This window comes from Sesamum indicum, linkage group LG5 (assembly GCF_000512975.1).
Source record: "Sesamum indicum cultivar Zhongzhi No. 13 linkage group LG5, S_indicum_v1.0, whole genome shotgun sequence".
Classification (NCBI taxonomy): Eukaryota; Viridiplantae; Streptophyta; class Magnoliopsida; order Lamiales; family Pedaliaceae; genus Sesamum; species Sesamum indicum.
The window spans coordinates 13,947,867-13,972,335 of record NC_026149.1 but is presented as its reverse complement, the minus strand read 5'-3'; the positions used below and the strand labels follow the sequence as shown (position 1 = coordinate 13,972,335).

The following is a 24,469-nucleotide window of genomic DNA, read 5'->3' as shown; positions in this document are numbered from 1 at the left end:
TTAGGATGATCATTACAAATTTCTAAAGAGAATTAATTTTTTAATAGACTAATTTTATCCTGTAATTTAGGATTCTTCAATTGTTCTTCAATTGTTATTATGTTTATTTCTTGTTTTAAGAAATTAATTTGATTCTGTTTTGCATTAATAGTATCATAAATATTATGCAACATTTTACTAAATGGTTCAATAATATATTCAAGAAATATATCATCATTTTGGAACGTTCCTATAATTCCTTTACTATCAATCTTTTTTATTGGATAAAGAAGGACTTATTAATCCTTTTTGTAAAAGGGATTCAATTTCTTTTTTACATAATTCTAAATATTCAGAATTAATCTGACAAGGTCTCGCCTTAGTAGGTATATTCTTTTGATCAAAAGAATCTTCATAAGGTAAAGAAACTATATGTTTTTTCCTATCCCAAAAAGCATTAGGATGATCATTACAAATTTCTAAAGAGAATTAATTTTTTAATAGACTAATTTTATCCTGTAATTTAGGATTCTTCAATTGTTCTTCAATTGTTATTATGTTTATTTCTTGTTTTAAGAAATTAATTTGATTCTGTTTTGCATTAATAGTATCATAAATATTATGCAACATTTTACTAAATGGTTCAATAATATATTCAAGAAATATATCATCATTTTGGAACGTTCCTATAATTCCTTTACTATCAATCTTTTTTATTGGATAAATATTATGTAAAAATGGAGTCCCAAGTATAACTTGGTTAGTAATATTCTTAGCAAGAATAAAACTTTGCGAAATACACTTATTATCAATACAGACAAAAGCTTTAGGAATTTTATACTGTATTTGGAGTTTATCACCTCCAGCATGCCATAAAGTATGACTAGTTTTATGAAAATATCTAGTTGGTATTAATCCTTCCTGAATAACATTTAAATCAGCGCCACTATCAACAAAAGCTGTAAATGATTTTGTATAATGATTATCAATCAGAAGAGATATTTTTATATACCATTTTTGGGTTATAACCATTTCTATGGTAGATAAAAAGTTTTCAGAGAAAATACTATGTTCATCTATTTTTAGTTTATTATCATTTTGAGATATATTTTCTAATCTAGAAATATTTTCTAAGTCAGAAATCCTAGATTTCTGAATAGTATTTTTATCTTTCAATATTTTAATTTCTTCTTTTAAATTGTTTATTTCTTTATATAAATTTTGAAGAGATATATTATCTTCTTTATGTTGATATTTACTTCTAAGTTGGTTCATTGCCTCATTCATATTATATGATCTTTTTGGATTTATAATTTTTTCATTTAAGTCTTCTTCTGGATTATAAGAAGTGGAAGTACTGGATTTAGTACTAATTTCATCAATAATTTGCATCCTTAATTTTGAATTTTTTAATTGCTTTTAATAATTCAAAAGCATGATTTCAAGTAAGAACATTAATTTTCATTTTTGAGAATTGGGAAAATATTTTATACAATTCAGATTTTTCAATGTCATTTTTATTATTAATATTATTTAATTCTTTAGGACAGGCTAGTCCTAGGCTACAAGGTTCGCATTCTGAACTTGATTCTGAAATATTTTCATTATCTAATACATTTAATATTTCTTCTTCTTCTGATTTAGAAGTACTTATTGATTCTGTTTCTGTATTTTTAGATTCTGACTCTTGTAAAGTTTGTATTATTATATTCTTTATATCATTTGATATTTCAAGATTATTAATCTTCTTTTTAGTCCAACAGTATTTTGCATTATGACCAAATTTTTTACAAATCTTGTAATATCTATTTTTATTTTTCGAATATTTCGATTTTCTTTGAGATTTTTCTTCTTTTCTTTTATTCTTTTCCTCTATATGCTTCTGAGAATATTTTCTGTTTTTTGATTTATAGGGCTTATTAGTTTTATGATCCTTACTAGTAGTAGGGTTTTCTAAACCAAATTGTTGGCAAAATTGTCCTAATTGTTTCCTTTCATCAAGGTTTTGTCTTTTAATTTGTTGATTAAGCTTTATTTCATTACACAAAGCTAACCCTTCCTGAATACAAGTATCTATTAGAGCTCCATAAGTATAATTTTCATATGGAATATTAATCTGGTCATTTCTTAGTTTTTTCCTAATCCTTTTTGCAAATAGACTAGGCAGACCATCAATAAATTTTGATTTCAGTGTATATTATTATATTTCGATAATTCCATTACTCTACTTAAGAAAGTATCTTTATACCATGTAAAGTTTGAAAGTGTTTTACACCTTAAATTTTGTAATAAAGTTCTAATAGTATCACTATTATCACTAAATCTTCCAGTAAAGTGTTTAATAATATTGACAGCAAGTGTATAAACTGCATTTTCAACTAAATTATTATTTTCTTGTTTAACAGTATTGATAATACTATCTTTATCTTGTTGAGATAGATAATTATCCCACCAGCCTTTAAGTTGTCCAGTAAATCCAGCAATAATCATTGCTGCAATAGTTTTATCTAAATTATTACCATTTTTACAAATAGTGGAAACATAAGCATTCTATGTATCGTGTTATAAATCTGTTTATTAGAATATCCATCAATGTTCCATTCATAAATCTTATTACCTGAATAACTAATATCTATTGTATCAGTATATTCTTCATGTAAAACATCCATAGGTGTTGGTCTATTATAACAGAATTTACTTTGAATAGGTTTATCAGCCCATTTATTAGTGATTTTATTAATTTGGTTTTTAAAAACTTGTTTATGATCAGTATTTTCTATCAACTCATATTGTAATTCTTTATCAAGAGTTTTTATACTCAATTTACTGAATTTTTCTTCAAGAATTTTTTCTAATTCATGGATTGGTCTTATTTTGAAATCAGATATAACTGGAGGAGGCTGAAAGCTAGGAGATGCTTCTTTTTCTTCAGATTTTTATTCTATTATAACCGGTTTTATATTATTTATAGCTTTAATAATCATTTCAATTTTATTATGAATGGATTGAATTTGTTCTCCCAAAATATTAAGGAATAAATTCGTATAATTTTGTTGTTCAAACATTTTATTAATATGTTTACAAGTTACTGTGAGAGTGTCTGTTTCTATTAATTTAGAAAAGGCTGAAAAATTACGAATTTTTCCATTCTTTTCAATATGAAAAGCCTGTTGTGGAGGATAAAGACTTTGATAAACTTTTCCTGATTCTAGTTTATAATTTCTTTCTATAACAAAAATATAGTTTTTGACATACGTATCAATAAACCATGTCATAAAAGGAATTAAAGCATTTTTTTCTTTGCAAATCTTATAAAATTCATCTTGAAAATATAACATTTCTTGCTTCTCAAAGCTTTGGAAAAACCATTATCTGAATTGGCTATATCCTACGCATTAAATTCTTCTGAGAGAGCCAGGACTAAAATCTATAATAGAACTATAATTCATTAAATATTAAACTCCATTTCTAATATAGTCGGTTCTAACTCATTATTATCCTGAGTTTGGTTATTAGCTTCTCTTACAATATTTTGTGTATTAATGTATAATTTTTCTGTAACAGGGGTGAATATTTCTGAATCTCTTATTTGAGAAGTAGAGGCTCTAGAAGGCATAGGAGACTATACCCTATAATCTATAGGTGATATGTAAGATCTCATCGAGTTACATTTCTGAAATAGTAATGATTTCATATTTGTTTCAAATTTAATATTTACAGTTCCTTCATTATTTTGAAGAATATCTATAATATTATTATGATCACGTATTTGTGGTCTTTTAGGTACAGCTTGTTCAATTATTCAGTTTTCTGAAAAAGTTATTTCTTCCCATTTAATGGGTCTTCTTGTAGTAATATTTGAATTACTGAAGTTGGTTTCAATTAATATAGTTTCATTTTTTGATTTATCAATCCTTTTACATTGTGGATTTAATGTAAATAAAGGCTTATAATATATTCTATAACAGATACATATTACTTCTATTGCAGGCATATAATCATAACCATGAGTTTTAACATTTAATGTCAAAGCATCTAATATATTAATATCAGATAAAGATAATTGTAAATTTGGATATACATTAAAATAAACTGGTCCATGTGCCAGACTAGATTGTATTATACCCATGAGGGATTGTTTCCAATTTAAATTCTTACCATCTCTTAAGGTTGCAATAAAGCTTTCCGGTAAACCTTCTAAAGTTAAAGGTTTAAATGCAATTTGTACAAGTCCTATATGAAGGAATTTATGTGTTTGTCTATAATGACTAATATCTTTTTCGGATAATAATCTTATTATCATTTCGTCATTATCTAATCAGATAGATTCTTCAGTATTTTTTACTACTTGTTTAAAACCTAATTTTTCAAAAGTTCCTAGTTGATATATTAATCTTGGTTCAAATTTTGGAATTGTCCATTTATTTAATAGATCAATATTCTGAGGTATGTCATATTCCTCATTTTTAATATTTTTAATATTAGAATTCTTATTAAGTATGTTCATGTAATTCATGAATAAAGTCATGTGTTGATCCATAACATATAAAAATTATATATATAATATAAATACATATAATTAAAATTATATATATGTAATATATATACTATTAAGATATATACATACATATATATATATATATACAAAGACAGAAGGGAGCGAGGAGGAGGGGGAGGCGACGGGAAGACGCGATGGAGGGAGGCTACGAGCTGCGAGCGGGGTTTTGTCCCTCGCTTTTTATTTTCAATTGCAGTTAGCCCCTCATACATATTTTAAAAAAAATAGCCATTTTTAGTTAAAACTGTTTCTAGTTCTGTAAATTAAAAGAGATTAGTTTCTAATATTATTTAAAAAATTTAATTAATGTTTTGTACCTCTTTTATGTTTCTAATCCAATGAAATAATTAAATTTTATATCAATTTTAATAATTTTCTTTATCTATTAATTAAATTTTAGTTTTTAATTTTTTTCTTCTCTTTTTTTTTCATGAAATAATGTAACTTTACAATTCCAACTAATCTTTTAAATAATTCAAGAAATCAACTTTAATTTCGAAAAGAAAGTTGACAAAAAATCTTTTTTAATCTCTAAAAGTTTTACATCAAAATTCATATACTAAAAGAAATAAAGTACTAAATTAATTTAAAGAATTTAATAAATTTCTTATATTTTCTAATCTTCTAATTTCCCCTACTATTGTCTCAATAATAAATTAATTTATTATTCTTGGTTGTGATATCCTGGTACTGAATAGTATCAGAGCCATGCATCTCTTGGAGTCAGACTTCGACACGTTGTAAGTCGGCTTACTTGACTTATTTGTGCCACGGTAAATCATTATCTGATCCAAAAGAGCAAAGTATGAAAATCTAATATTATGGATAAATTCATAAGAAGCTTGAATTCTAGAGCCTCCTCATCAGGGGACAACCAAGAAAATTCGAATATAATTACCACAGGAGAAGCATTGTGGGAAGACTAAGATCTATTTGACTGGAAGCCTCCAAAGATTAATACTAAAGAAATTTATAAGAAGTCATTTATTGATTTTAAGTCTGCATACACTATAAAGACAGAAGAACAAGTTTTACCTTTAGTATCTGATCAACAAACATTACATCTATTTTCAAAATCTTCTATTATTAAATATATTAAGAATGGTTACAAATTTCTGCATATTGGTATTGTTCAAATTTCTATAAAACCTTTAACAAGAGAAGATTAGACACTAGTGTGTTTCTTGCTTTAAGAGATTGTAGATACCTAGGTTTTTATGATTCCTTACTTGGTTTAATAGAAACTAGCCTTTGCAATGGTCCAATTTATTTCAATTCTTTTCCAAATTTTACCATTTCTCTTAATGATCCTCATATTTTGAATATTCTCACTTTAAAATGTAAAAAACTACAATTATAAAATAAAGTCAGGATCTCATATTTATGAAATATTCTATAGGCTACATTATAAAATTACTAATACTGGCCTGATATTCAAGCCATATCCCACACTAAGTCACCAGGTCAAACAATATTTTGGAAAATAAATAGGGCAAAATCTAATCTTTTAGTTCCAAAAACTATAGAATGAAAAAATGTTACTTTACCAGAAAGATGGAATCTACCACCCAGATAAATTCCCCCTGCACAACCCATAGAAAATTTGGAAATCGACCAAATTACCCAACATCCTGATGGATCTGTAGGAGTCAAATTTTGTAGACAATTTTTTTTTAAAACAAATAGGACATCCTACTCTCATCCTATCACCCCTTCTAGACACTCAACTTCAGAAACAATTAGACCTACTACCTCAAAATTTCAAGAAATAAGAATACATCAAAATCTTGCATAACCAATATATCAAAACTATGAGGAAACAGAATCTCCCAATTCTGCACCATCACAAATTCTTACAATTACCAAAGAAAGTCTAATTGGGAAAGATTTTCTTAAAAAAGACTTTCTTTCTGAAGAAAATATTTCTAATAGAAAATGGTTCATGAGAAATTTTTCTGAACCCCAAAGAGCAAACATCAGATCTGAATGGTATTAGTACATTTCATACACTAAACAAAATATTTTTTTTTTCTCCTATTTATTCCAAACATATGGAGATGATAAATTAGCAGTCATCCAAAAAACTCTCAAAAAATGGACGAATCTTGATGGGTCAATAATCTCCAGCGAACATCCACCTTTAGAGGAATCCGGTATCTCCATAAAAGGTCAAATCATCAAGTGTCTTCCAGTAAGTGAACCATCCACCAATGAGGTAAGCAGTGTTCAAATTAAACAAAATAATTTTTCAAATTTAATCCTTCATTCCATAGGAAAACAATTAGATTGGATAGAAAATAAAATTGAAGAAACTTTAGAAAAGAAAGAGCCCTCATCATCTTCTCTAATAACGTCTAAAGATCAAACTCTTCACATTACTGCTAATAATCTTCCTTTCCAAATTTCTGATCAAATCTAGAAAAGTCTATTCTTTTAGGAATCCAAGAGAGACTAAGAGATCTAGGTAAAGACAAAGTCATAAATACAATTGAACAAAACCATGAAGATTCTGATAATGAACAAATTTCTAATTCTATTAACATTGTTCAATATTTATCACCTTATAAAAATTATTATAAACCAACTGCCCCTGATCTAAAAATAGAAGAAGTCCAAAATTTTAGGTCTTTTAATAGAAATTCAATATATGAACGGAATCTAGACACATTATCTGAATATCAAATTCTTAGTCTATGTAAACAAATGGTTATGGTATCAAATATTTACAAAGAAAGAGCAGGATTAACAGATGAAGATACTGCTAAAAATCTTATATTAGGATTCAATGTTCAATTAAAAGGTTGGTGGGATGAGCCAAAACTCAAATTCTTTCAAGTGTTAAAAGAGATCCAGAAGGAAATATTATTAATAACGATGAAGGAAGACCAATATCTAATGCAATATCTTCTTTAATATATACAATCATTATCCATTTTATTGAAAATCCTCAAATATATCAAGAAAGAAATACAGACTTTTTACAAAATCTAAAGTGTAGAAAACTCCATGATTTTAGATGGTTTAAAGATGTCTTTTTATCCAAAATCTATGAAAGAAATGATGCAAATAGTTATTTTTTGAAAGAAAATTTATTTCAAGATTACCAAAATCATTTGCAGAAAAAGTCCGTGAAAACAATTAAAGAAAAATACGAAAATATTGCATCTCTTTCTTATGGAGAAATTATAAACCATGTTAATTTAGTAGGATTACAATTATGCAATGATTTTACCTTAAAACCCCAATTAAAGAAACAATATCTTACTACTAGAAAAGAATTAGGAAGTTGGTGTGAACAATTTGAATTTCAAAAAATAAAGTCACTATCATCATCATCAAAGCCAAAACACTATAACAATCATAGACATAGATCATCAAAGAAAACTCCTTTTAAATCCCCCACTAAACCCTATTCTAAACCTAATCTCCCAAGAAAAAATTTCTCAAAGAAAAAATATTCTAGTGTTCCTAATTCCATTATATGTCATAAATGTCAAAAACCAGGTCATTATGCTAGTAGTTGTAGAATGCGAAAGAAAATTTATGAATTATGTTTAGGAGAAGAATTAACAAATCAATTATTAAGAATCCTAGATGAAGAAGATTTAAAAATATTTCAAAAATTGAAAATTCTAGTCTAGAAGAACAATTAGATCAAATTCAAACAGATGAAGGATATTCCTCCTCAGAAGAAGAGTCTCAAAACTCTAATTTAGAATTATGTCTTTGTAATAAACTGGTTATCTTCTAAATTAGAGTTTTGAGACTCTTCTTCTGAGGAGGAATATCCTTCATCTGTTTGAATTTGATCTAATTGTTCTTCTAGACTAGAATTTTCAATTTCAAATATTTTTAAATCTTCTTCATCTAGTATTCTTAATAATTGATTTGTTAATTCTTCTCCTAGACTTAATTCATAAATTTTCTTTCGCATTCTACAACTACTAGCATAATGACCTGGTTTTTGACATTTATGACATATAATGGAATTAGGAACACTAGAATATTTTTTCTTTGAGAAATTTTTTCTTGGGAGATTAGGTTTAGAAGAGGGTTTAGTGGGGGATTTAAAAGGAGTTTTCTTTGATGATCTATGTCTATGATTGTTATAGTGTTTTGGCTTTGATAATGATGATAGTGACTTTATTTTTTGAAATTCAAATTGTTCACACCAACTTCCTAATTCTTTTCTAGTAGTAAGATTTTGTTTCTTTAATTGGGGTTTTAAGGTAAAATCATTGCATAATTGTAATCCTGCTAAATTAACATGGTTTATAATTTCTCCAAAAGAAAGAGATGCAATATTTTCATATTTTTCTTTAATTTTTTCACGGACTTTTTCTGCAAATGATTTTGGTAATCCTGAAATAAATTTTCTTTCAAAAAATAACTATCTGCATCATTTCTTTCATAGATTTTGGATAAAAAGATATCTTTATACCATCTAAAATAGTGGAGTTTTCTACACTTTAGATTTTGTAAAAATTCTGTATTTCTTTCTTGATATATTTGAGGATTTCCAATAAAATGGATAACGATTGTATATATTAAAGAAGATATTGCATTAGATATGGGTCTTCCTTCATCGTTATTAATAATATTTCCTTCCGGATCTCTTTTAACACTTGAAAGAATTTGAGTTTTGGCTCATCCCACCAACCTTTTAATTGACCATTGAATCCGAATATAAGATTTTTAGCAGTATCTTCATCTGTTAATCCTGCTCTTTCTTTGTAAATATTTGATACCATAGCCATTTGTTTACATAGACTAAGAATTTGATATTCAGATAATGTGTCTAGATTCCGTTCATATATTGAATTTCTATTAAAAGACCTAAAATTTTGGACTTCTTCTATTTTAGATCTGGGGGAGTTGGTTTATAATAATTTTTATAAGGTGATAAATATTGAACAGGGTTAATAGAATTAAGAATTTGTTCATTATCAGAATCTTCATAGTTTTGTTCAATTCTATTTATGACTTTGTTTTTACCTAGATCTCTTAATCTCTCTTGGATTCCTAAAAGAATAGACTTTTCTGGATTTAATTTTGGTATATAATCAGAAATTTGGAAAGGAAGATTATTAGCAGTAATGTGAAGAGTTTGATCTTTAGACGTTATTAGAGAAGATGATGAGGGCTCTTTCTTTTCTAAAGTTTCTTCAATTTTGTTTCTATCCGATCTAATTGTTTTTCTATGGAATGAAGGATTAAATTTGAAAAATTATTTTGTTTAATTTGAAGAGTGCTTATCTCATTGGTGGATGGTTCACTTACTGGAAGACACTTGATGATTGACCTTTTATAGAGATACCAGATTCCTCTAAAGGTGGATGTTCGCTGGAGATTTTTGACCCATCAAGCTTTCTCCATTTTTTGAATGTTTTTTGGATGACTGTTAATTTATCATCTCTATATGTTTGGAATAAATAGAAAAAAAAAAGGAATATTTTGTTTAGTGTATGAACTGTACTCATACTATTCAGATCTGATGTTTGCTCTTTGGGGTTCAGAAAAATTACTCATGAACCATTTTCTATTAGAAATATTTTCTTCAGAAAGAAAGTCTTTTTTAAGAAATTCTTTATTAATTAGAAATTCTTTGGTAATTGTAAGAATTTGTGATGGTGCAGAATTGGGGGATCCTGTTTCCTCATAGTCTTGATATATTGGTTGTGCAAGATTTTGATTTATTCTTATTCCTTGAAATTTTGAGGTAGTAGGTCTAATTGTTTCTGAAGTTGAGTGTCTAGAAGGGGTGATAGGATGAGAGTAGGAAGTCCTATTTGTTTTTAAGGAATTTTGTCTACAAAATTTGACTCCTACAAATCCATCAGGATGTTGGGTAATTTGGTCGATTTTCGAATTTTCTATGGGCTGTGTAGGGGGAATTGATCCGGGTGGTAGATTCCATGTTTCTAGTAAAGTAACATTTTTTCATTTTATAATTTTTGGAACTAAAAGATTAGATTTTGCCTTATTTATTTCCCAAAATACTGTTTGACCTGGTGACTTAGTGTGGGATATGGCTTGAATATCTACGCCAGTATTAGTAATTTTGTAATGTAGCCTATAGAATATTTCATAAATATGAGATCCTGACTTCATTTTATAATTGTAGTTTTTTACATTTAAAGTGAGAATATCCAAAATATGAGGATCATTACTAGAAATGGTAAATTTTGGAAAAGAATTGAAATAAATTGGACCATTGCAAAGGCTAGTTTCTACTAAACCAAGTAAGGAATCATAAAAATCTAGGTGTCTACAATCTCTTAAACCAAGAAACACACTAGGTCTAATCATTCTCTTGTTAAAGGTTTTATAGCAATTTGAACAAGATCAATATGCAGAAATTTATAACCATTCTTAATATGTTTAATAATAGAAGATTTTCATAACAGATGTAATGTTTGTTGATCAGATACTAAAGGTAAAACTTGTTCTTCTGTCTTTATAGTATATGCTGACTTAAAATCAATACATGACTTCTTATAAATTTCTTTAGTATTAATTTTTGGAGGTTTCCAGTCAAATAGATCTCTGTTTTCCCACAATGTTTCTCCTGTGGTAATTATATTTGAATTCTCTTGGTTGTCCCCTGATGAGGAGGCTCCAGAATTCATGCTTCTTATGAATTTATCCATAATATTAGACCTTCATACTTTGCTCTTTCGGGTCAGACAACGATTTATCGCGGCACAAATATGTCAAGTAAGCCGACTTACAACGTGTCGAAGTCCAATTCACAAATTATGAATTTCTATATATGTATATATCCAAGAGTTGCATGGCTCTGATATCATTCTTCTAGATCTTTATATTTCCTTACATGGTTTCAAATATGGTTGTTATATTTAAATTAATCCTTGTTTGTGATATCTTCGATATCGAGTGAGAGAAAAAATTCATTAAGAGTGCCCCTCTTGTTGTGTAATGCTTTAAGGCGGAGTGTTTATAGGCAAGTGCTCTGATGTCATTCGTTGGATTATTTACATATAAAAAAACTAATATATATATTTTGTAATGTAACAATTATATTAGTTAAGTTTTAAATTAATTGCAAGCATATAAAATGTCTGATGAGATTTTGCAAAATAACCAAAAATTGTCCACGTGGCACATAAGTTCTTGAAATTTCCAGCCACTTATACACGTATATAGCCATGTATGATGACATGTGGCCACGATATTATTTCAATATAAATATTCTAGAAAAATATATAAAATTTTATAATTTTTTAATTTCAAATTCAAAAATTAAATTCTAATTTTAATATAAATATTAATATAATAAATTTATTTTTAAATTAAATAATTATATGAATAAATATTAATTAATTACAATTATATTTTATTAATTAATTTGAATAATTATTTAATTTAAATATATTTTAACAAAATCTATTAATTAGTTTAATATTTTCTAATTACTTTAAATCAAAATAATTAACTACTTAAATTACTTTTAATTAAATTAAATAAAAACAAATTAGTTAAAATTAAAGTATTTAATGGACGTCGTCGCATCGCTGCAGAGGAGTACGACAGCGTCCTACCCCCCTCACCTCTGGGCGACGTCGTCGCCCTCCACCTTTCGGCAATGCCCCAGATTTAATTTATTTCAAATTTGAGCGACACCCCCCTTTGTGGGGCTTGCCAGGGGTGGGGAGAAGAGTAGGGAACGGCAGGGTGACTGGAGGCAAGATGGGATGGATGATTAGGGCGGGGGAGGAAGGAGTGGGTGGTTACTTTTTTTTCAAAAAAAAAATAATAGTTTTAGTTTTATAAATTATAATTTAATTTAAAATATAACCAACATATTTTTCACCTCATCTCAATTGCCACATAAGCTTAAAAAATCACCAAAATATATCTAGCTGGCATTCCACATAGTATTTCCGATCATAAAAAGAAAAACCCGTGCATCGAATGATCTTTTTTAATCAATTTTTCGAGTTACTGGATTTAAAATAATATGAGTATAATTATCGGACTAAAATTAAATTTTGACATACTTAGCGAACTAAAAAGAATAATTTTCTCAAAATTACATGTACACCTGAGGTTTGTTTTTCTCTATAATAAATAGGTTCATACCTTAATCAACATTCAATGAATTTATTGTTGTTAACAGAAAAACTGAATGAAAATCGATATTTACCCTTGATTGACTTATATTGATTTACTGTAGGTTAAAACAAATATTTTGTGACTAAAGTACCTCTATAACTGTAAAAATATACCTCATTACGTGCATTAATGAGCCAAGATGTATAACGAGAATTTGACCATAAAAAAATTTATTTGACGTACAATAAATCAATAATAAGTCAATCGGAAGTAAATATGAATTTTTATCTAAATTTTTTATTATTATCATTAAATTCGTCAAATTTTTATTAATAAAAAAATTTATTTATTAGACGAAAGTAATTTTCAAAACTATTTAATATAATTTTTTAAATTATAAAAAATTTATATATAATTCCATCCTCTGGGCAGGTAAAACGCTCTGGACAAAATAGAGCGTCCTGCACGAACTAGAGCAGTGGGTAAGTAGGGACAAAATTTCACCCAAGCAAAGTGTAATCATCGCAATATATTATTGCACTTGGCGACGAACAACTTTTCTCAAAAACCAACACACGGCAAAATAAAATCTCAATTATGCAATCCCTCCCATTCATATATGTCCTGTTATATATATTAGTCCAAACCGCACAATCAATGCACATGCAAATATAATAATATTTTATTAAATTAATAATTTATTATCCATATAATTAACTTAAATAAAATAAACAGAATAAATGGATTGAAAAAAATTCATATATAAAGAAAAGAAAATTATAAATGAGTGGGATAATAAATGGGGAGAAATAGTTACTTAAATATGTAAAATTGAAAAACAAAATAAATAAATAAATTTTAAAATAAAATAAAAATACACTAAAAAATATAATTTTCTGTTACGGCTCATAACTATAGTCAGAAGAAGAAAATCATGACGAATACAAATTAATCACGACTTTGCAACGGTCCTTAGCCATTGTTTCTACTACTGTGGCTAAAACATTAGCCGCGACCAAATCCATAAAAAATATTTTGGCTATGGTTAGAAACCACGATGAATATAGATTAAACGTAGTAAAAATTTTAAATTTTTGCTTTCGTTTTATTTAATCGTTGTTAATAGTAGTGATTTACCATGATTTTGAAGCCGCGATTATTTATAGTATAGAAAAAATTCAATTTATTTTATAGTGATGACATACCAAAAAATATATAGACACCAAAACCACTCTTTTCAATTATATATAGTATATTACAGTCAGTCTATTGCGTCAGTACAATCAAATTTAAAAGTTAATTTTTAATACATTAATATTTTTAAATTAATAAGTATGTATAAAAGAAACAAAGAATATAAATAAATTATTATAAAAGTAGATTATATGCCCATTTTGTGGGACTCGAACACGTAGTCTTTTTAATATGAAACCTCAACCTTATTACTCGAACAAGGAGCTCATCGGTCATGCGGATACTTGCTATTCACAGTAACCTATTTACTATGTGTTATTATTATTATTATTATTTTTAGAATGTATTTTATTTATTTTAAATTTTTTATATTTTAATTTTTTTAAATAAGAACGATAAACTATTATTAATTGAAATAAATTAATTACAACATCATTCCCATCAAATATCAATATCTAACAACAACCATTGCAACAATCATACTCGAATCAAAAAATACCGAATAAATTAAAATGTAACCCACACCTACTATTACAGTAAAAACAACATCCCACAGATAACGTGGAGTTCGAACCCACCACCTCTAATGTCATGTGGCTCGAATCCATGATAATTACCAAGCAGAATATTTGTATTTTTTTAATTCGTAAATAAGGATAAAATATAAACCATACAATCAGTCGAAACATGAAAATCAACCGCAAATTGCATGAGTGAGGCACAGAGAGGAAGGCGAATGTGGGTTAGATCGATGCTCTTCCTTCATAACTTATGGAATTATTAATTAACATCTCATAATTAATAGAAAGAAATATGTACCGATCTTAAAATATGCAATGATGAATAATATTTCCCGGCCTAACCCTATACGTAACACATACGATCTTACCTCCAAAAGCCGAACCAAAAATCCTCAGCTGATCAGGATTTGAAGAGTTGTATTTTTCTCCCCCAGTTTAAGAATGAAGCAGCAGCAACAGAAGGTGCCCAAGAAGCCATAAACACTTATCACAAATCCATGATGACAAAAGTTTGAACACTAGAAAGAATAGTAGACTGAGGTCTGGCCCTGCTGGGTTAGTTCAAATGTTCAATTTCCACTCATCACAAACTCTGGATTCAAATAGGAAGCAAACGTGCACTGTTGATGGTGATGGGTCTTGGGTCCACACCTTTATGCATGTGAATTACAGCAGCTTGCTTTGACGATGAGTAATTATTGAGTTTCGAATAATGATTGTTCATTTTGTAATTTCAGAATATGTTGTCGGATACCAATGATCTCTTAATTTTGTTGTTGAGATTGAGACTTTATAAATAAGTTTGAGGTTATATAAATTTAAGTTTTATTAAATATGTGAATATATGTCTTCATTTATGCGTATATATTATTATTGTAATGATATTTGTTTCACTTGTTGTGAAAATCATATTATTATAATGTAAGTTTATTAATCCAATTTTATTCCTCAATTTATTGATACTAACGTAATTATGTAAAAACCATTGTAATACATATCGGAGTCTAGCAGCACCACTATAGTCGGAGGATCTACCAAAGATTTTAAGATCAAAAGAGAAGTAACCTACAAAATAGGGATTAATAATCTGGTTCTTAAATTAGTAATCCAATAACTAAAAAAGAGAAAGGGGAAACTTGAAAATAACATAAGAATATGGTGTGATATGTGAAGTGGTAAAATATTAAAATGCGAGTAAAAAATGAGCGTGTGGAGTGCAAAAAATGAGAGCGAGGTGTCCGTACTGTTGCATAAGAGAGTAAATATGCAGTGTGTGAGTGGTTAGAGTTACTAATTCGACTGCACTATGACTTGTATTTAGGGAAAAATGCGAGCCCTCCCTGTGATACGGTGAGGTGCAAAATACATCTTTATAAAATAAAAAATACCAAATTACCTCCTTATGCTTTTAAAATTGAAGCAATCTATCTCCTTAGAGGGAGGTGTGCAATGCACTCGCTCCTCATGCGACTGAACATAATTTTTTCAAAAATAAAATATTATTTGTATATAATATATAATATATAAATATTTATTAAACAGTAAAAATACTAATTTTCATATAAAATATATAATAGTTTTGATAATATACATTTTTTAAATTTAAAAGCGAAAATAAAAATTATCCTTTCCCACCTCCACCCCCTCACAGGCCACCGCCGCCCTCCACCCCTTTCCCCCTCAGTCCACCGCCACAACCTCCATGCTCGTTGCCGCCCTCCACCCTAGCTGACGTCGTCCATGCCCATGCCATTCTCAGCCCATCCCCGCCCCCCCTTCCCCTTTCCAACTCCCGCCTAGGCGCCCCCCATCAAAAAAAAAAACACACATAAGAAACAAAAAAGAAATGGCGCTGCCCCCTAAAACCAGTTACGTTGTTGTCGCCACGCCCAAACCCACCACCCTTTCCACTCCCCCTTACAGCGCCCAAACCCCTTCCCCAACTCCTCGTCACAATGCCCAAACCACCTACCCTTACTCGTCGTTGCCTCACCCAAAACCCCTTCCCAACTTGCCATCGCCGCTTCTTCTCTCTCTCTATATATATACATTTATATATATAATTATAATTACATATAAATTTATTACATATAATATATTTTTAAATGAATATTTACATAAATATATATTAGGTAAATTTACAATTGTAAATCTAGACAATTGATTTTGAAATCAAGTAAGATCTAAGCCATTGATCTATAATTGAAGTTGGACGTTTGATTCAAATCAGATCCAACGGTTCTTAAATAATTTAAATTAAACGAAATATAAAAATCAAGTAAAAAGTGTGTGCATCATATGAAATTCCGTGAGGGGTAAATTTCTCCATTTTCACAAACACAGGGTGGGAATTCGGTATTTATTTTTTCAAAGGGGGGTAATTTGCATTAAACCTCTTGTATTTATAGACAGCTTTGGAGCAAAATTCAAGAATTTGTTATGGTGATATGCATACCATTAGAAAGCTGCAGATTTTAGAAAACTAACAAAAAGATCAAAATGGGATTTGAACTTATCTGAACAAAGATATAACCATTTGAAATGAATTTTTCCTAATTAATCCGAAATGTGAGGAGTTTTTTACCTATTACTTGATAGTTCAGCCTTCACTGATATAGAGGAAATTAGCTCGAGATTTTTTATATGATGTAGCTTGAGATGTGAAAAGTTCATCTGACGTGGAATCCCTATAGTTTGTTGAGTCATCCTGTTGAATCAGCTTGTTTTGGGCCTGTTAGGATAGATCGATGTACAGAAAGCCAATTAGATTGGCTTGGATGTAATCTGTTTTGACAATTGCATGATATTATGTAATATTATTTTAGTGAATAAAATGAGTATTTGCTATTGGCCTTTCCCTTTGTTGTTCTCATTCCGTATGTTTATATTTACTTAAACATCACAACAAAGCCCACAAACTTGAAGTGGAGAATCAAATTGGTTGTAAAATCAAAATTGTTCGATCAGATTGAGGCGAAGAATATTTGAGTGGTGAGTTTAAAGATTACTTAAAAAGAGAATGGAATTCTCTCTCAATAGACTCCTCTTGCAATGCCACAAAACCGCATGGCTTAAAGGATGAATCGGACTCTGTTGGATATGATCCAATCCATGAGTTTTACCGAATTATTCCTATTCTTTTGGGAATACGCTCTTGAGACGGCGACCAAGTTGCTCAACATGGCGCCATCCAAGACAATTCCCCAAACGCCATAGGAGATATGGCATGGCAAGCCTGTGTCTTACAAGTGATATGGCTTGGCAAGCTTGTGTCTAACAAGTACTTGAGACTATGGGGTAGCCCCGCCTACATCAAGAGACTAGTGGGAGACAAACTATAATCAAGGACTAGTCTATGCAGGTTTGTTGGATATCAGAAAGAAACTGCAGGGTACTATTTCTATGACCCATCTAAACAAAAGATTTTTATCTCGAGAGATGCAGTATTCTTGAAAAAAGGGTTTTTCTACTGATAGCTGACAATATGAGGCACTGCTTGAAGTGTCAAGTGAGGCACCTCAACAGAATGATGCAACGCCATCTGTACCTATGGTTTCCACTAATAGTGCTCGAGTCCTCCATAGGTCAGCTAGAGTATCCCAACCACCTGATAGGTATGGGTTCTTGGGCCTGATTAGTCAATTAGATAATGATCCAAGGGCATACGAAAAAGTGATGTCGGACATCAACTCGGACAAGTGGTTCGGGACTATGAGATCTAAAATGGACTCGATGGGTTCAAACCAGGTCTGGACTCTCGTAGACCGACCTAAAGGCGTTAAGCCTGTCGAGTGCAAATCGGTCTACAAACATAAGCTTGGAGCTGATGGGAGGTTATTGCCTTCAAGGCCAGGCTCATGGAAAAAAGATATACTCAACGGCCTGGGGTCGACTTTGAGGAAACTTACTTGACTGTAGCTATGGCCAAGTCCATTCGGATACTTCTTGATATAGCAACATGGTAGGACTATGAAATATAGAAGATGAACGTGGAAACTGTCTTCCTTAACGACTTCATTGAGGAAGAGATCTACACAGATCTTCCGAATGGTTTCACTTCTATTGAAGAAGATCAAAAGGTTTGTCGTCTCCAAAAGTCCATCTACGGCCTCAAACAAGCTTCCTGAAGCTGGAACACGCGTTTTAATAAAGTTATATTGAGTTATGATTTCATCAAGAACAAGTTCGATCCTTGTATATACAAGAAGATCAGTGGGAGCTCTGTCGCGTACCTTGTGCTTTATGTGGACGACATCTTACTTATTGGGAATGATGTCAAGATGTTGAGAGACATTAAAGCTTGGTTGTCCACTCAGTTTTCACGAAGGATATAAGTGAAGCTTCCTACATCCTTGGCATCAAGATTTACAGGGATAGATCTAGAATGATGTTAAGATTAACCCAATCGTCGTATATTGAGAAAGTTTTGAAGAGATTCATGATGAAAAACTCAAAACGAGAATTACTTCTGATGACTCATGGAATTAAGCTGTCCAAGAAATAGTCTACGGAGACTGATGAGGAACTGAAGCAGATGTTGGATATCCCGTATGTTTCAGCCGTAAGCAGCATTCAATATGTTGTCTAGTACACTAGACCCGGTGTCGCATACTCTTTAATCATATTGAGTAGATATCAGGCATGCGTCAGGGAGCCACATTGGAGTGCAGTCAAAGCCATAGTCAAGTACCTGAAAAGGACTAAGCATATGTTCTTGATCTATGATGGTGGGATTGATATTAGAAGGCTACAGCGACGCTAGCTTCTAATCGAATGATGATGATGCCAATTCTCAATCGAGTTTTGTCTTTATGTTGAATGCTGGTGTGGTTGCTCGGAAGAGTTCCAAGCAGGCTAGCACAGTGGATTCCATCATAGAATCTGAATACATAGCAGCTAAGGAAGTAGTTTGAATGAAAAACTACATCCAAGAGTTGGATGTAGTATCTAGCATTGTTGAGCCGGTAGGTATCTTCTGTGATAACAATAGGGCAATAGCACAAGTAAAGGAATCGAGATCTCATCACCGTTCCAAACACATTATTAGACCCTACCATCTACTTAGGAAGATGGTGAGCAGAGGTGATGTTCGAATGGGCCGAGTCAGCTCAACAGAAAACACAGCAGACCCACTTACTAAACCAGTGTCGCAAATTGCTCATATTCAACATCTCGATAACATGGGTTTGAGATCGATGGGTGCTTGGCTTTAGGTCAAGTGGGAGATTGTCATGATAGCTGACCAAATCCAATTAGATTTGCCTAGATGTGATCTGTTTTGACAATTGCTCGATATTATATAATATTATTTATTGAATAAAATAAGTGTGCGCTATTCGCCTTCTTCTTTATTGTGCTCATTCTGTAGCTTATATTTATTTAAACATCACAACAAAACCCACGGACCATTTGGACAACCGTGCAGTTGGATTGCGTACTAGATGGCGATCATAAATCAACTGCCAAAAGTTTAGGTTTGAAACGTACCAAGTCGAGGAGCTCGAGATTGGGTATCAGGTGTCCTATGGGGACTTGTACTAAGAGTCGGATTCATTTGATGAGTGCAGCATTTCATCGATGCCAGGCGTGGGACGTCTATGCAATCTTAGTGGGTTGATTAGCTAGGTGTCAAATCGACTGAACTGACTTGTGGAGATCGTCATATAGAAGCCTTGGAGGCTTGGTCGATATGACCTGAATCCCTGGCTCTAATGGTATAGGAGTAGACCTCAAACTTAAGGAACCATGGCAGTCACATGCAAATGATGACTAAATCATGGATTTAACGAGAGGTGATTGTGTCACAGACATGATCATTATAAGCCTTGTCTAGTGCATTCGAATATGTAGCAAAAGGGTAAGTTTGAAGATGAGGATCCGTCCCCTGTCAATATGTGAACGAGGTATCTACTATGTACTTGGAGATGCATTCACGCCTTATGAACCGACCACAGTGATTGGTCGAATGGGAAAAAGAGGTTCCTGTATCTAATAATTAAGCTTAACGCGGTCTCAAGTATTAAAGCATAGACGCCTAGTCTAGGATGGAAACGATACAAAATTCCATGTCATAGACTAAGACCCGAGAGACGATAGACGGAAGGATCATACCTATATGGACTCAAGAGCCTAAATATTCACACGGGTATTTACCTAGTCTCTAGTGACATGGACCGTTGACAGAAGGTCGCCCATGGTAACGGGCTTTCTTGATCAAAGGTTGATCAAGAATGACTAATTAAATAAGATTTAATTAATTGGTAATGTTGGATACCAGACTAAGTTTAGTTGAAAGGTGAACCTAAAGATTCACACACAAATCAGCGAAGAAGAACAAGAAATTATTTGAAATTAATTCCACAAGGTGTAAGTAATTGGATTACTCATACATGGGGATCCATTGGATGGATAGCCTGAACTTAAATTAATTGGATTAATTTAAATTGTGCTTATCCTTATTAATTAATACATTGAATTTATTAATTAATAAGAGATATTTTGGGCTTCAATATTTAACTGGATTAATTACCTATTAGGCTTGATAATTGGATTTAATTGAAACTCAGGCCTTAAATTTATTTTATATAATTCGTCCCATTTATTAAGATCCACTAGCAAATTGGTGGAAGGAGAGTTGACCAAGAAAATTGTATTTTTGGTAAGTGTAAACTTGGCAAAAATTAGAATCCTCTCTATTTGGAATAGATGGAAGGGTTACTTTTAGAGAAAAAAATGTATCTAGTCACACTCCTATTTATCTATACAAGGTATATATATGTATTGTGCATAATTATTTAGGAAATAATTATTACACAATACACAATACAAAAATCTCTCCCTCTTTGAAATCAAGGCCTCCTTTATTTCGATGTGGTATGGACCTTTTTAGGGGGTTGTTGCTTTGGAACCTTGAGTGAACAAATTCAACGAGAGTAGTTGTTTGGAAGTTTAAAATTACAAGAGGTAATTTTAATTTTTATATTCATGCTTCTTCTTTATTTCTCAACCATAGCCTCGTATGAATTATTTTATCGTTGTTTATTTTCATACTAGATCGAATGCCGGGGAACATCAAGGATACACCCCTTGGTATGACCATTTAAATTTTATATTGCTATTTCTCGCCTATTGCTTCCACTGGCACGTTCACGAGCCAATCCGCTTGGTTTCAGGGCTTGCCAAGTTAGTATAAATGCAGAAATCATGGATTTGGTACCTTGTTTCTGGGCTAGCAAAATTAGTCCTGTTGGTATGATCGGTGGGGGTCTACTTTCTTTGTTTGAGCTTTATATCACATGTTAATCAGGTTATTCATGCACTTGCACACCGGCTAGTTGAGAGTAGCTGAGCGTCCTAGCTTCAATAGCTCACCTCCTACTTTGTCCACACAAGAGTAAATCAATGTCTCTCTAACAAGTCCACACAAAATACCAACTTATGACTCCTTTAGCTTTGATAGAAACTCGAGAGAGTAGGACCAGAACAATACATCTATGAAGTAGAAAGTATTCTATAAGAAAGACCCGAATAAATTTCAAACCTTAAAAAAAGGATGACAAAGATAAACGCTTTGAGGTAGAAGAGTGATACAAGAGAGATGAGAGAACAAAATATTTGTCTACACCAAGGCTTCAACTTCCTTTATATATAGAGTTGCTGGCTGTTGCAAGTAGATGGTAAAAATTCATGAGGATGTAAACCCCTAATCAAGAACCTTTTGCATGGTAGGTCCTCGTGATCCCTTGAGGCTTTACCACAGTTTGAACTAAACACACTTTGACTTTGAATTAGTAATTAATTGACCCAATCAATTAATTTTAAGTCCATATCGAAACTTTATATAATTCTTGAACCTAAGATTAATTAATCCCAAAACTCAGATATTTAACTAATCCAATTAATTGACACTTAGTAAATAATTCAATTATTTAAATAATTAATTTAAATTCATTTAAATTAATCCTCTCTCTCATTTGGAATTAACTCGATAACTAATTTTCACTCAAAATTAATGCTCTAATTAATTTTTCAATATCGTTAGTGTTTTGTGTATGATCCTTATAGGTCCACCTTCAATAGACATGGGCTTGTATGATATATATAATTTAATCCGACAATTAACTTGCTTTTCGATTAATCACTCTTGATTAGCTAGCACATGATCCAAGCGTTCCCATTACTATAGATGTCTAGCTAGTCCATGATACAATAAAATAGTGAAATTGGTGTGAACCGTCACTTGTGCGTAACGTACAGAGGTCCTTCCCTTAAGCTATCTCCTAATCAATGTCTAGAGCACATAATTTTAAATTGGTTCTCATACTTGACTTTGATAACTATGTTTCAACTATTGAGTATGTTAATTAATCAACATTGAAAACTTCTTGCTTTTCTACCAACAGCCGCAGCCATAGACTTTCAGAGATCAACACAGTCTAAAGGACATAGGAGATCGGCATCATTTCATGATGGGCGATGGGTTCTTTCTTGGAATGTAGCAACCTGTAATTATGTTTTGACTGCATTGGTGCAGGACTTTTGGCAACCACACAATACTGATCATATCAACCAAGACTAAGATACAATCGCCCCAATGCACAAAGCTACTATGGTACCTCAGATCGAATGACTAATTTCGCTACTGTTGCAGCAAAGAAATTTTAGGCATACCAATCATGCCACATGAGCTTCTATATGAAAACTCCTACAAGTCAATTCAAGACTCACTTGCCGTGTATCTACCAAAGCGCATAAGCAACATACATCTATCGTGGATAAAATACGATACTCATCTCATGAATGTACCACTTAGTGCAAGTTTTTCCAAAACTTCTTAGTGCCATTCTTGAGGGTTCTTGACTTAGAATATTTCAGATTGACCCCGAAAAGTTGGTTTCATAATCGTCATCAAATACACAACCCAACTTCATTGGTTTCATTTGGTCTATGGGGTTTATCTGTTAAAGTCAGTGATAAAATCTAATCATAACACGATAAAGATAACCAAAAAACAAACTATATAATGATATTTAACAGTACATCGAATACGATCATCAACAATAGATACAAAAAACTAATTGAATTTATGGTCACCTTCGATAACAATCTCCCACTTTATGTTAAATCCAATCACTCACACCCTTCAAACTCATCTTCTCGATATGTTTAGTATGGGCGATTTGTGAAACAGGTTTGGTCAACGAGTTTGACATGTTCTTTTCCTAATACAACACGATCTACCTAAACGTCACCTCTTTCAACCATCTCTCGGATCAGATGGTAGCATCTGATATGTTTGGCTGTATAATGAAATCTAGGTACTTTTGCTTGCAATTGCCCTATTGTTATCACAATGCACAACTAGGGATTTGACAATACTAGGTATCATACCCAATTGATATATGTTTTCATCCAAACTTACTCTTTAATAGCTTTGGAACTGCTATATATTTAGCCTCGATGGTGCAGTCAACTCTATTATCTTACTTAGAAACTCTTCCAAGAATCTCTTCCTACATTGAGCTAAAAACATAAGTGGACTGAGATTTGATATCATCTATGTTAGTCTAAAAGCTGACATCACTATACCCTTCCAATACAAGTTCTCCATTGTCGTATACCAAGAACAAATCCAGTGATGATCACCAGCACATGCCTGATAGCGGTTCATGACATTAAAAGCATGCATTAGATCAAGTGTCGTACACTAAACATCATACTATATGCTGCTAACATAGAGTCCTAGGAAATGTCATATATTCTCTTGACCTCCTCATCAATCTTAAGAGACTAATTCTTTGAGAGCTTCATTTCATGCCTCATGGGAAAGAAACCTCGTCCCAAAGTCAACTTCTACATTCAATAAATTATTGTAATGGTGATGCAGACCGTTACAAAATTCGATACATTTAGGAATGGCTTCTTCAAGAGCCGTTATAATTATTTTGTAACAATTGTTAAAGGAATGAACAAGCATCCTTTATAAGAGTCATTCCAAATTTATAAAATTTATCAAATTTAAATCTGGCCATTAGAAAAGTCAATCCAATAAAAAATTATTTTTTTAGTGTATGGGGGAACCTCCTCCGGAAGTTGTGGGGGTCGGCCCAGGCCCTTGGGCCCCAAGCATCTCTCTCTCACC

At 31.2% G+C, this 24,469-nt stretch overlaps 1 protein-coding gene across 3 annotated transcripts in view; it reads right to left on the bottom strand.

The window, feature by feature from the left end:
* The window catches only part of LOC105162637 (protein DETOXIFICATION 21), a 35,768-nt gene extending 20,825 nt beyond the window's left edge, over positions 1-14,943 (bottom strand). For all 3 annotated transcript variants that reach the window (XM_011080717.2, XM_011080718.2, XM_011080716.2), the window contains exon 1: positions 14,697-14,943. The gene's annotated coding sequence lies outside the window, so the exon portion shown is untranslated. The remainder of the gene's footprint in view (positions 1-14,696) is intronic.